Here is a 13,111-nt window from a genome sequence, read left to right as displayed (position 1 = left end):
GTAAGGACAGCAGATTTCCTTCCCGAAAGGGCATATGTGGACCAGATTAGCTTTTGCAGCAATCGGCAATGGTTTTATATTATTCATTATCACCCATGAATATTCTGCACATATACACTGCCAGTTTTCCCAAAGAAAAATCAGCGGGAGTCCAAAGAATGTAAAAGTTTGAGACATCTAAAAACAATGGGATTTTAAACTTCCTGATGTCAAAACATTCAATGTGAGATTGAATCACTACAAACTAAATGATTCCAGGTTCAATCTTCAGTCAGTGTTGAGTTAACTGTACTCAACTGGTTGGTGAGAGATAATTGGCTGCAACAATCTTGGAAAAGGGAGGGAAATAAATCCAGTGGTTCCTGTTGAAAGGGAGTTTGTGCATGTCTCACGTGAGGGGCGCAGTTTCGATGGGCTGAATGGCCTCCTGTACTGTAGGGGTTCTGTGGACGTGACTGAATTTACTTTGCATCCACCCCGGTTAGTCTCACTTCTTGTGGCTGTCTTGTGACAATGCTGAGGTCAAGTGAGTTTCACGTAACACAAAAGGAGACGGTGAGAGCAGAACATGCACTCTTTGTGCTGTGACACTCAGCGATGGCGGTGAATTTCTTCTGAGCTGCTCTCACTCCAGTGCCATACCTTTCCTTGAAATGAAGTGGAAACCATTGTGAAGTTTTTCGCTGCGTCTACAGATATGGAACAGGAACAGCTCTGAGGAACCAGCCAGCCAGGTTTTACAATGTCAAATATTGACTAAACATGGACCCTGCCAAATAGAGATCTGTGTAATGACTGCTTAAATAAGGTGAATGATGGATGGAATTGCATACTTGTTCACTTATTTTTGAGATTCATAATTCAAGCGATCACTTCTAATTGTTTTCAACCTGTCACTGAGATTTGTTATTCAAGAGGTACCCAGAGAATCCCCCATCAGGGTAATGTCTAATCTTGGAAGGGAGCACACCAATTAGATCAGCAATTCTCAACAAAGAACAATGCAGCACAGGAACAGGCCCTTCAGCCCTCCAAACCTGTACTGGTCATGATACCACCCTTGGCCAAAACCCTCAGTACTTCCTAGTGCCGTATCCCTCTATACCCATGTCCATGTATTTGTCGAGATACAAAAAGGTATCTGCTTGCACAACCTCCCCTGGCAGCGCGTTCCAGGCACTCACCACCCTCTGTGTAAAAAACCTACGTTGCACATCTCCAAACCTTTCCCCACGGACCTTAAACCTATACCTCTTAGTGACTGATCCCTCCACCCTGGGAAAGAGTACCTGGCCATCCACTCTATCCATGCCCCTCATAATCTTGTATACCACTATTAGGTCACCTCTCAATCTCCATCGTTCTAATGAAAACAGCCTGAGTCTATTCAGCCTCTCCACATAGCTAACACCCTCCAGACCAGACAACATCCTGATAAACCTCCTCTGCACTCTCTTCAAAGCCTCCACATCCTTCTGGTAATGTGACAATCAGAATTGTATGCTTTATCAATGTTCTATACAACTGTAGCATTACTTGCCAGTTTTTATACTCATTGCCCCATTCAATGAAGGCAAGCATTCCATATGCTTTCCTGACTACCTTGTCCACTTGTGTTGCCAATTTCAAAGATCTGTGGACCAGATCTTTCTGATTTTCTGACTTTCTATATTCCTAAGAATTTTCCCATTTACGGTATATTTCCCCTCTATGTTAGACCTACCAAAATGCATTACCCCACATTTGTCTGGATTAAACTCCATTTGCCCTTTCTCTGCCCAAGTCTCCAAACTACCTATGTCTTGCTGTATTCTCTGACAATCCTCAACACTATCTGCCACTCCACCAACCTTGGTGCCATCTGCAAACTTGCTAATTAGACCAGCTACATCTTCCTCCAAATCATTTATATGTACTACAAACAACAGAGCCCAAACATAGATCCCTGTGGAACACCACTTTGCCTTCTGTGACTGAGCCAGTTCTATATCCATCTGACCACCTCACCTCTGATCCCATGTGACTTACCGTTTTGTACCAGTCCCTGTTGAAATAGGTTCAAATTTCAGATCCAGGCATGTTTGACAATCCTTGGGTTACATTGGACCAAGTTACAAGTCGAAAATCCTGCCTGAGATATTCTCCGGTCGAGTGGTTGACGTGGTCTTGGTATGTTCTGTTCCTGCCGCCTGATACCCAACTATATGATATGCTGGGGTTTCCTGATGCATTCATCTTGTTAGTCTAACGGGACTACACCAGCAAGCTCAAACTCTGGAGCCTAGATTGACAATGGAGATTCCTGTGGTCTTGTTTCAGAAATCTGCCTCCACACACTTCCAAAGAAAGCCTTTGATGTGGAAGAACCTGCCCAGGGGTCTGAACTCTTTAACTATGGGCGGTTTGGTGGCACAGTTGTGAGCAGTGCTGCCTCACAGTGCCAGGGACCCGGGTTTGATTCCGACCTTGTGTGACTGTCTGTGTGGACTTTGTACATTCATCCCCGTGTCTGCATGGGTTTCTTCCCACAGTCCAAAGATGTGCAGGTTAGGTGGATTGGCCATGCTAAATTGTCCTTCAGTGTCCAAAAAGAAAGAGGCGTCGGTAAGGGATTATTGGGATAGGGCGGGACACTGAGCTTGGGTGGAGTTCGCTTTCAGCGGGTCGGTGCAGACTTGATGGGCGGAATGGCCTCCTTCTGCACTCTAGGGATTTTACGATTCAATGAACTTGAGTGTTTCTATTCCTTGGCCCACACTGGAGCGCACTGAGAGATTGGAGGACTGATTTTGAAATTGAAAGGAGCCAGCTGATGAATAGGGTGAGGATGTTGGGGGTAGGGGTGACATTGTAGCAGATGTGGGGGTGGAGAGTGTTTTTTGGGAGGAGGGAAGTAATCAGCTTTTATTATGCATGATATGGTCTGAAAGGAGAAACAGTTGTCCTCCAGCAGCAGATCTTTTTCCTGTGATAAATAGGGGAGTGACCAACACAAAATTGGCAAGTTCTAATTGAATACATTTTTAGGAAAATATAAAATTGTTTTGAGGCAATAGCTGGTCGTCACAGCAGAAGCATAAATTGGTAAATCAGCTGGATAGTGTTGTAGCACTGGCTCTACCTGATAGTCCCTCTCAATTGACGCATCCAGCTTGGGTCACAAGTAACATTCATACCACACAAGTGCCAGGCAATGACCATCTCCAACAGGAGAGAATCCAACCATCACCCAGGGATATTAAGGCCTTGATATTGAATGGCTGTATCATTGCTGGATCTCCTGCTGTCAAAATTCTGGGGAGTGGGGGGCTGAGGGGACAGAGAACTCCACCCCTTTGGGAGATTACCCACTCTGCAACTTCCAAGCCAGGTGACCCTTATTTTGCTGTGCTTTCCTTAAAGGAACAATCACCACAATTCAGCGATGGAATACTCTACACTTGGGTTGGGTGAATGCAGCGCCAACACTCAAGTTCAACACCATCCAACTCATTTGATCAGCACTCTGTCCACCACCTTAAACATTCACTCTCTCCACCACCGACACACAGTAGCAGCAGTGTGTACCATTCATAAGATGCACTGCAGCAACTTACCAAGGCACCTTTGACAGAACCTCCCAAACCCTCTATCTCTGCCATCTGGAGGGGCAAGAGCAGCAGATATATGGGAGCACCACCAACTTCAAGTTCTCCAAGTCAGTCACTATCCCTGCATGGAAATATACCGGCCGTTCCTTCACTACGACCACTGGGTCAAAATCCTGGAACTTCCTCCCTAACAGCACTGTGGGTGTACCTACACCACATGGACTGCAGCGGGACAAGAAAACAGCTCGCCACCAGCTTCTCAAGGGAAATCAGGAATGGGGCAACAAATGCTGATCTCCCCAAAGGCACCCAAACCCCATCAAGGAATATTTTTTAATGACGTAGAACTTATCCTGTCAAGAAACAGAAACACAGTAAGATTATTGTAAAAATCATTAGGTTGACAGGCAAATCTGACTGAAAATGTTCAATTCCAGCAGATGTAAAAATAGGTAAATTTTCTCTGATATGCTCTATCCCAGATTTGTGACAAGAATTTAAAATGCTGTTTCATTGAGCATTATGCTAACATTTCTTTTTACCGTTTCCACGATTGATTTCCATTTTAAGTTCAATGTCTCAATGTTTTTATTAGGTCGGATCAAGTAATTGGTACAGTTGCCAACCATGAGTGTCCCTTTCTCAGTGAAATGATGCACATGAAATGTTGTATGCGAGTAGTCATGACGAATGTGATATAAAATAGTTACTTTGGAGATATTAGTTACTGTAATGTAGAGATAGGCCAGTCTCATTCTGGTGAGTTCACAGACAAAGGATTTCAGACCGCATGGCAAAGCAAGGAGGAGGTGTGTCCACCAAAGGAGGAGAAAAGGATGCTGGGTAATAAGGGGGCCAGAGGAAGGGATGAGAAGTGAGCCAATCAGAATGTATGACCAGGTCAGGAGGGGTATAGGATTTGTGTATGTGAAACTTGATACCATTTGAATTGATTTGCAGAAATCCCTTTGTCTCTTTGTTCATTCGCTTTCCGGGGTGTAGGAGACTGGATGTGTCCTATGCCTCTGTGAAATGAATCAGGCTTGCAAGCCAAATAAAATAACTAATGCTGTACCTGCAAATCCATCTCTACTTTTATTGAGGCCAGACTGACGGGTAAAGAAATTTGTATATTGTCAGTCACGGATACAATGACGGGACAAGCTCCTTCCTACTTTCTGGACAGAGAGCAGCAGTGTGTACAGGTCAAGGCCCAATGTGAAAAACAGCTCGGATCATTATTCTCATCTCCCCATTTTAGCTGTTTCTTTTACCCTCTGGGCCAAGTCAATCGCAAGAATCCTTGAGTGTTACACTTCTCTTCAGGATCATTTCCAGCCCTGATAATCAAAATCACAACTCCAATGTGGTGAAGGTGAAGAAGTTTCAGAAGTATCTGAGGATGAGGAACTCAGAGATTTACGGACAAAAACTGGGAATACACTGCTGCCTCACGGCGCCGAGGTCCCAGGTTCGATCCCAGCTCTGGGTCACTGTCCATGTGGAGTTTGCACATTCTCCCCGTGTCTGCGTGAGTTGTAACCGCATAGGTGCGTGAAGGCAAAGATGTGCATGTTAGGTGGATTGGCCACGCTAAATTGCCCTTTTTTAAAAAAATACGTTTATTCAAAATTTTCAACAATTTTCAACCAAACACTGCAAAAACAAAATTGCCCACAGGAAATCAAACAAGGATACATTAACCCCATTTAACCAATAAATACAAAAGTGGGGAAAACGCCCCCTTTTAACAAAAACATAAACCACCCCCCCCCCACTCCGGTTGCCGCAGTTTTGACCTCCACCTAACGCTCCGCGAGATAGTCTAGGAACGGCTGCCACCGCCTGGAGAACCCCTGCACAGACCCTCGCAAGGCAAACTTTATCCTCTCCAACTTAATGAAACCTGCCATGTCATTGTCCAAACTGCTACGCTCAGGGACTTCGCATCTCTCCACATTAGTAGGGACCTTCCCCGGGCTACCAGGGATGCAAAGGCCAGAACTCCGGCCTCTTTCGGCTCCTGCACTCCCAGCTCGTCCGCTACCCCAAACAGTGCTATCCCCAGCTCGGCTTGACCCGGGTGTTCTCAACCTTGGACATAGCCCTCGCAAAGCCCCTCCAGAACCCCTCCAGCACCAGGCACGTCCAGAACATATGGCCGTGATTCGCTGGGCTCCCCGAACATCTCACACATCTGTCCTCCAGCCCAAAAAACCTACTCATCCTCACCCCTGTCATATGCGCCCTACGTACTACTTTGATCTGTATTAGACTGAGCCTGGTGCATGAGGAGGAGAAATTGACCCTGCCCAGGACATCGGCCCACAGACTCTCATCCAGCTCCTCCCCAAGCTCCTCCTTTCACTTGCCCTTCAACCCCTCCACCGAGGCCTCCTCTGCACCTGATAAATCACCGAGACCTTGCCTTCTCCAACCCATACACCCGAAATCACCCTGCCCTGAATCCTTCGTGCCGGAAGTAGCGGAAATTCTCTCACAAATGCCCTCACTTGCATATATCTAAAACCGTTTCCGGGAGGCAACCCAAATTTCTCCTCCAGCGCCCCCAGGCTAGCAAAAGTTCCATCTATAAACAGGTTCCCCATCCTTTTAATTCCTGCCCGATGTCAACTTAGGAACCCTCCATCCATCCTGCCCGGCACAAACCTATGATTATCCCATATCGGGGACCAAATTGAGGCTCCCACCTCACCTCTATATCGCCTCCACTGCCCTCAGATCTTCAATATCGCCGCCACCACCGGGCTCGTGGTGTAACGCATCGGCGGTAGCGGCAACGGTGCCGTCACCAGCGCCCCCAAGCTAGTACCGACACAAGATGCCACCTCTAGCCTCTTCCACGCCGCCCTCCCTTCCTCCATTACCCATTTACGGATCATCGCCACATTAGCTGCCCAATAATAGCCACATAGATTCGGCAGTGCCAGCCTGCCCCTGTCCCGACTGCGCTCCAGAAACACCCTCTTCACCCTTGGGGTCTTGCTCGCCCGTACAAACCCCATAATACTCCTGCTTACCCGCTTGAAAAAAGCCTTGGGGATTAGGATGGGCAGGCACTGGAACACGAACAAGAACCTCGGGAGGACCGTCATCTTGACCGACTGCACCCTACCCGCCAGGGAAAGTGGCAACATATCCCATCTCCTAAAGTCTTCCTCCATCTGGTCCACCAACCGTGTCAAATTAAGCTTATGCAGGGCCCCCCAGCTCCTAGCTACCTGGATACCCAGGTATCGAAAGCTCCTCTTCGTCCTATTCAACGGCAGCTGCTCTACCCGCATTTCCTGGCCCCCCCACATGCACTACAAAGAGATCACTCTTCCCCACGTTGAGCTTGTAGCCCGAGAAGTCCCCAAACTCCCTAAAGATCCGCATGACCTCCGCCATCCCCTCCACTGGATCTGCAATATATAACAACAGGTCATCAGCATACAACGACATCCGGTGTTCCTCCCCTCCACGGACCAACCCCCTCCAGTTCCTAGACTCCCTTAATGCAATGGCCAGCGGCTTAATTGCCAGCGCGAACAGCAAAGCGGACAGGGGACACCCCTGACTCGTCCCCCGGTACAATCTGAAATATTCCGATCTCCACCGTTTCGTAGATACGCTCGCCAACAACCTGACCCACCCTATGAACCCTTCCCCGAACCCAAATCTGCTACTCCCACTCCACCCGATCAAAGGCCTTCTCCGCATCCATAGCTGCCACCACCTCCGCTTCCCCTCCCACCGAGGGCATCATAATCATGTTCAGGGGCCTCCGCACATTCGCATTTAACTGCCTGCCCTTTATGAACCCCGTCTGGTCCTCATGATCACTCCCGGGACACAATCCTCAATCCTCGTAGCGAGGACCTTCGCCAGCAACTTGGCATCTACGTTAAGGAGCGAGATCGGCCTATACGAACCGCACTGCAGTGGGTCCTTATCCCGCTTGAGAATCACTGAGATCAGCGCCCGAGACATTGTCGGGTGCAGAATCCCTTCCTCCCTCGCCTCATTGAAGGTTCTCACCAGCAATCTCCCTTGCCGCCTCCCTCCCACGTAGCTGATGCACCAGCATCTGACTCGTCCCCTCCCCACGCTCATGCACTGCCCCCTGTACCCTCCTCCACCGAGCCTCTACATTCCCCATGGTCATTAAATCAAATTCCGTTTGGAGGTTCCGTTGCTCCCTCAGCAGCCCCTCTTTGGGGATCTCTGCATAGCTCCTGTTCACCCTTACTATCTCCCCCACCAACCTCTCCCTCTCCATCCTCTCTCTCTTCTCCCTGTGAGCCCTAATTGAAATTAGCTCTCCCCTATCCACCGCCTTCAGAGCCTCCCAAACCACACCCACCTGCACCTCCCCATTATCATTGGCCTCGATGTATCTCTGAATGCAGCCCCGGATCCGTCCACAAACCTCCTCATCCACAAACAGTCCCACATCCAGGCGCCACAGCGGGCACTGGTCCCTCTCCTCCCCCAACCCCAACTCCACCCAGTGCGGGGCGTGATCCGAAATCGCCAAAGCCGAATATTCCGTCCCCTCCACTCTTGGGATCAGTGCCCTACTCAACACAAAGAAGTCTATCCATGAATAGGCCTTATGTACATGGGAGAAAAAAGAGAACTCTCTGGCCCCGGCCTGGCAAACCTCCAGGGATCCACTCCCCTCATCTGGTCCATAAAACCCCTTAGCACTTTGGCCGCAGCTGGCCTCTTACCCGACCTTGACCTGGATCAGTCCAATGCTGGGTCCAGTACCATATTAAAGCCCCCCCCCCCCCCCATTATCAAGCTCCCGCTTACAGATCCGGAATCAAACTCAACATGCGCTTCATAAACCCTGCATCGTCCCAATTCGGGGCATACACATTCCCCAATACCACCCGGTCCCCTGCAACCTACCACTCACCATCACGTATCAACCCTCATTATCCGCCACAATATTCAGCGCCTCGAACGACACCCGCTTCCCCACCAGTATTGCAACCCCTCTGTTCTTCGCATCCAGCCCTGAATGAAAGACCTGCCCTACCCATCCCTTTCTCAGCCTGACCTGATCTGCCACCTTCAAGTGCGTCTCCTGAAGCATAACCACGTCTGCCTTCAGTCGCTTTAAGTGCGTGAACACCCGAGCCCTCTAGACCGGCCCATTTAGGCCCCTCACATTCCATGTTATCAGCCGGATCAGGGGGCTACTCGCCCCCCCGCCCCTCCCCTACCGACTAGCCATCCCCTTTCTAAGGCCAGCCACGTGCCCACGCCTCCCGCACACTCCAGTCCCCCAGGCGGCGAACCTCCACCCCGACTCTCCCTTTTACCTCCAGCTCCCCTTCGGTCAGTATAGCAGCAACCCAGTTCCCCCCTCCTCCCCGCCCTCCCCCCCCCCCCCTCAGCTAGACCACCGTCTAGCCCCCTTGCTCCTCCCATTGCACTCCCGTAAGTCAGCTGACTCCTGCTGACCCCGGCCGCTCCCGCCTCTGCCAACGATCCCCCGTGTGGAATCCCCCTCCCATTCCCCCCTTCAGGCCAAAATGAGCACCCCTCCAGCACCGCCCCTCCCCTCAGGCCCTGCCCCCCCCCCCCCCCCCTTTCTCAGCGCGGCAAAAAGCCCGCATTTTCCACCTGGGCCGGTCCCGCCTCCTATGGCGCAGCTCCTTTCCCTTACAACCTCACCCAGTTCCCCACGACCCAGGGCCTCCTGTCACCCCACCCCCCCCCCTCGCACACGGGGACCGACCCCTGCAAAACAGTACCGATACCCACAGACCCACAAAACCCACATATTACATCCACTCACCCCTTCCCACTGCCCAGCTTCCTACACAACAACAAAAAAACAAACCCAACCCCACATCAAACCCTTAGTTCGAGTCCAACTTCTCATTTTGTATAAAGATCCACGCCTCATCTGGCGTATCAAAATAGTGGTGGCCATCTTGAAAAGTGACCCACAGTCGCGCTGGCTGCAACAGCCCGAACTTCACCCCCTTTTGGTGGAGCACCGCCTTGGCCCGGTTCAATCCAGCCCTCTTCTTCGCCAGCTCTGCATTCCAGTCTTGATAAATTCTCGCATTCTCCCACCTGCTGCTCCGTTCCTTCTTCGCCCATCTCAGGGCGCGCTCCCTGTCCATGAAGAGGTGAAAACTCACCACTACAGCCCTTGGCGGCTCATTGGCTTTATGCCTCCTTGCCAGGACTCTGTGAGCCCCATCCAGCTCCAAGGGCCGCAGGAAGGCTCCCGCGCCCATTAACGTGTTCAGCATTGTGGCTACATATGCCCCCACGTCGGACCCCTCCACCCCTTCAGGGAGACCCAGAATCCGGAGATTCTTCCTCCCTGACCTATTCTCCAGGTCCTCAAACTTTTCCTGCCACTTCTTGTGCAGCGCCCCGTGCGCCTCCACTTTCACCGCCAGGTTCAGGATCTCGTCCTTGTTTTCAGAGGCTTTCTGCTGCACCTCTCGAATCGCCGCCCCTTGGGCCTTCTGGGTCTCCACCAGCTTTTCAATCAAAGCCTTCATTGGAGCCAGCATTTCTGCTTTCAGCTCCGCAAAGCAGCTTTTCAGGAACTCCTGCTGCTCCCGTGACCATTGCGCCCACGCTGCCTGGTCTCCACCCGCCGCCATCTTACTTTTCCACACCCGCTCTCCTCGCTGTTCCAAAACCACTTTTTTTAATCGCTCCACTCCTGGTCCCCTCCGTACAAAGCTGGGGAACCTTACTGCTGCCTTCCTACACCGAGAATCGTCGTCCAAGTGCCACTGGGGCTCCTCAAAAGGGCCCAAAAGTCCGTTCTTGGCGGGAGCTGCCGAACGTCCGGCCTACCCAGGCATAGCCGCAACCGGAAGTCCGCTAAAACGCCCCTTAATTGGACAAAGGGAATTGGGTACTCTAAATTTATATTTTTTTAAAGTGGGAATAAACATGACTGATCTTACGAAGAGACGGAATGCTTTAAAAATGGCATCCAACTGTGTTGTAAATCTCTATGGGCAGAATTTTACGCTCTTCCCCCCAAGGCAGGTTCTGAGTGGCGGGTGGGGATGGGGAGGGAGAATAAAATTGAATGGATGGGTTTACCCCCGGGAACCTGCTGCGCCAACCCAGACACAATTTCACGCTTGACCGGGCAGAGCCTTGGGCGGGAATCTTGCCCTTTCACCTATTAAGGCCCTAAAGTGATCACTTAACGGGCACTGGAGCGCCCTTTCCTGCCCAGACTCAATTTTTAAGCCGGCGAGAGTAGGCGCGAGTAGGATTGGAAACTGACTCAAAAAATTGTATCTCCATCTTGAGTGGGAAAGGGGAAGGAAGAACCTCAACCTGAAGGTCCCATCAGAGTTTGGGCACCCTTCCCTCTAGGACCCCCCCCCACCACCACCACCACCATGACCCTGGGCCTATCCCCCGATGCTGCCATAATGCCACTCCCAACCCCCTCAGGGAATCCTCTACCCTCCTGCCCCTGGGTCATTTCCAACGGTCCTGGGACTTCGTTCCAGGCACAGCACTGCAGTACCTCTTACGACCAGTGCACCGCTGTGCCTGATCGGGTTGGAGAGCTGTCGGCCAATCTCTGACAAGCGGGACTTCCTTCCGAGGGCAGAGGGAAACCTGGCCCACTGCCAATCGATGCGAAAGTGAGTGTTAAATGACGCACCAACTCTCAGGATGGCGACGCCAATCACTTGCCATCATTAAAACCCTACCCTATGATTCTATGAAACGCAGTGTTGGCTAAATGGATTTTCCTTTGTAAAAGATGAATTGAATCAGCTTCCTCTTGGAGTTGCCATGTAACCTTAAACCTCCAGGAGGCAAAATGCTCTCTCCATGTAACCCGTGTAATTTGTCGGCCTGATTTTGAACTCCGTTTTCTAAGAAAGAAATCTCTTGAGTCCGGTTACATGCCTTAATGAAACTCTAAAGTGTTAGAAACTAACAATGCACTGATTTTTCAGGAGCTCCCAATAATGCAGAATGACAGCACGTTCAACCAGGGCTGGTCTACATAGGAGCTGTTTGATGCCAATTGTAACACCAACTGGTTAAACTAAATACTAATCAAAGAAAGATGTGTGATGATATGTGATCAGAACATTATGGGTTTGAGGTGTTGGACACATTTCAAAAGAGATTAGGAAAAAGGACAAAAGTTAATGAAACACAGGAGTCATAGTAAGGGAGCAAAACAGTTATAAACAAAGGAACTTATTAACATAAAAGTCAGGGGCAGAGAGGAAATAACAAAATGCACAGAATCAATAAAGAAATCCAGTCAAGTAAGAGTTTGAGACAAGAAAGGAAGGTGAGATCAGTTGATAAAGGCAGGTCCAATTTGCACAGTGGAAGCATTGAGTGGAGCAGTACACAATCGGTTCCTGCATCGTGACAGAGTGACGGAAGCTGAAATGAAGTGTTTGGTGTTCATCCTGGCAATTGGGCTGATGCTGTCTTCCTTACCAGGTTCTGAAGAGGTTACAGGGGTAAATAGTGATGAGAGATTCATGCACCTATGCGGTTATAATTACGTAAGAAAAATTTATGAGATCTGCGGAGGTTGGCCATGGAAAGCCATCCTTCCTCATCGATTTGGTGAGTATTGACATCACTTTTTAATTCATTAACGGGATGTGGGCATCACTGGTTAGGCCAACATTTATTGCCCATATCTAGTTGCCCTTCAGAAGGTGGTGGTGAGCTGCCTTCTTGAACCGCTTGAGTCCCTGAGGTGTAGGGACACCCACCGTGATGTTAGAGAGGGAGTTCCAGGATTTTGCCCCAACGTCACTGAAGGAACGCCGGTATATTTCCAAGTCAGGATGGTAAGTGACTTGGAGGGGAACGTCCAGGTGGTGGGGTTTCTAGGTATTTGCTGCTCTTGTCCTTCGAGATGGTGGGGGTCATGGTTTGGAAGGTGCTGTTGAAGGAACCTCGATGAGTTACTGCAGTGCATCTTGTAGATGGTACACACAGCTGCCATTGTTCATTTGTGGAAGGAGGAGCAATCAAGTGGGCTGCTTTGTCCTGGATGGTGTTGAGCTTCTTGAGTGTTGTTGGAGCTGCACTCATCCAGTCAAGTGGAGAGAATTCCATTATACTCCTGACTTGTGCCTTGTGTAGATGGTTGACAGGCCTTGGGGGGTCAGGAGGTGAGTTACCCGCCATAGGATTCCTAGTCTTTGACCTGCCTTAGTAGCCACAGTATTAATATGGTGAGCCCAGTTCAGTTTCTGATCAATGGTAACCACCAGGATGTTGATTGTGGGTGATTCAATTATGGTCATGCCATTAAATGTCAAGGGGTGATGATAAGATCCTCTCTTATAGGAGGTGGTCTTTGCCTGGCACTTGTGTGGCGCAAATGTAACTTACCACCTGTCACCCAAACCTGGATGTTGTCCTGCATTTGGACACGGACTGCTTCATTATCTGAGGAGTCACAAATGGAATTGAACATTGTTCAGTCATCTGCACACATCCCCACTCGTGACCAAATTATG

General features: G+C 49.9%; 1 protein-coding gene across 7 annotated transcripts in view; it reads left to right on the top strand.

Annotated features, from left to right (window-relative positions):
• The window catches only part of LOC140429789 (uncharacterized), a 58,049-nt gene that overhangs the window by 24,574 nt on the left and 20,364 nt on the right, over positions 1-13,111 (top strand). Inside the window, exon 1 of one of the 7 annotated variants that reach the window (XR_011949202.1) lies at positions 7-808. The exons of the other annotated variants lie outside the window; for them this stretch is intronic. The gene's annotated coding sequence lies outside the window, so the exon portion shown is untranslated. Of the gene's footprint in view, positions 1-6; positions 809-13,111 lie in introns of those variants that run through there. 7 annotated transcript variants of the gene reach the window in all.

This window comes from Scyliorhinus torazame, chromosome 9 (assembly GCF_047496885.1).
Source record: "Scyliorhinus torazame isolate Kashiwa2021f chromosome 9, sScyTor2.1, whole genome shotgun sequence".
Taxonomy (NCBI): Eukaryota; Metazoa; Chordata; class Chondrichthyes; order Carcharhiniformes; family Scyliorhinidae; genus Scyliorhinus; species Scyliorhinus torazame.
Note: the sequence above shows the minus strand (reverse complement) of the source record. Positions and strands in the feature narration are given on the sequence as shown.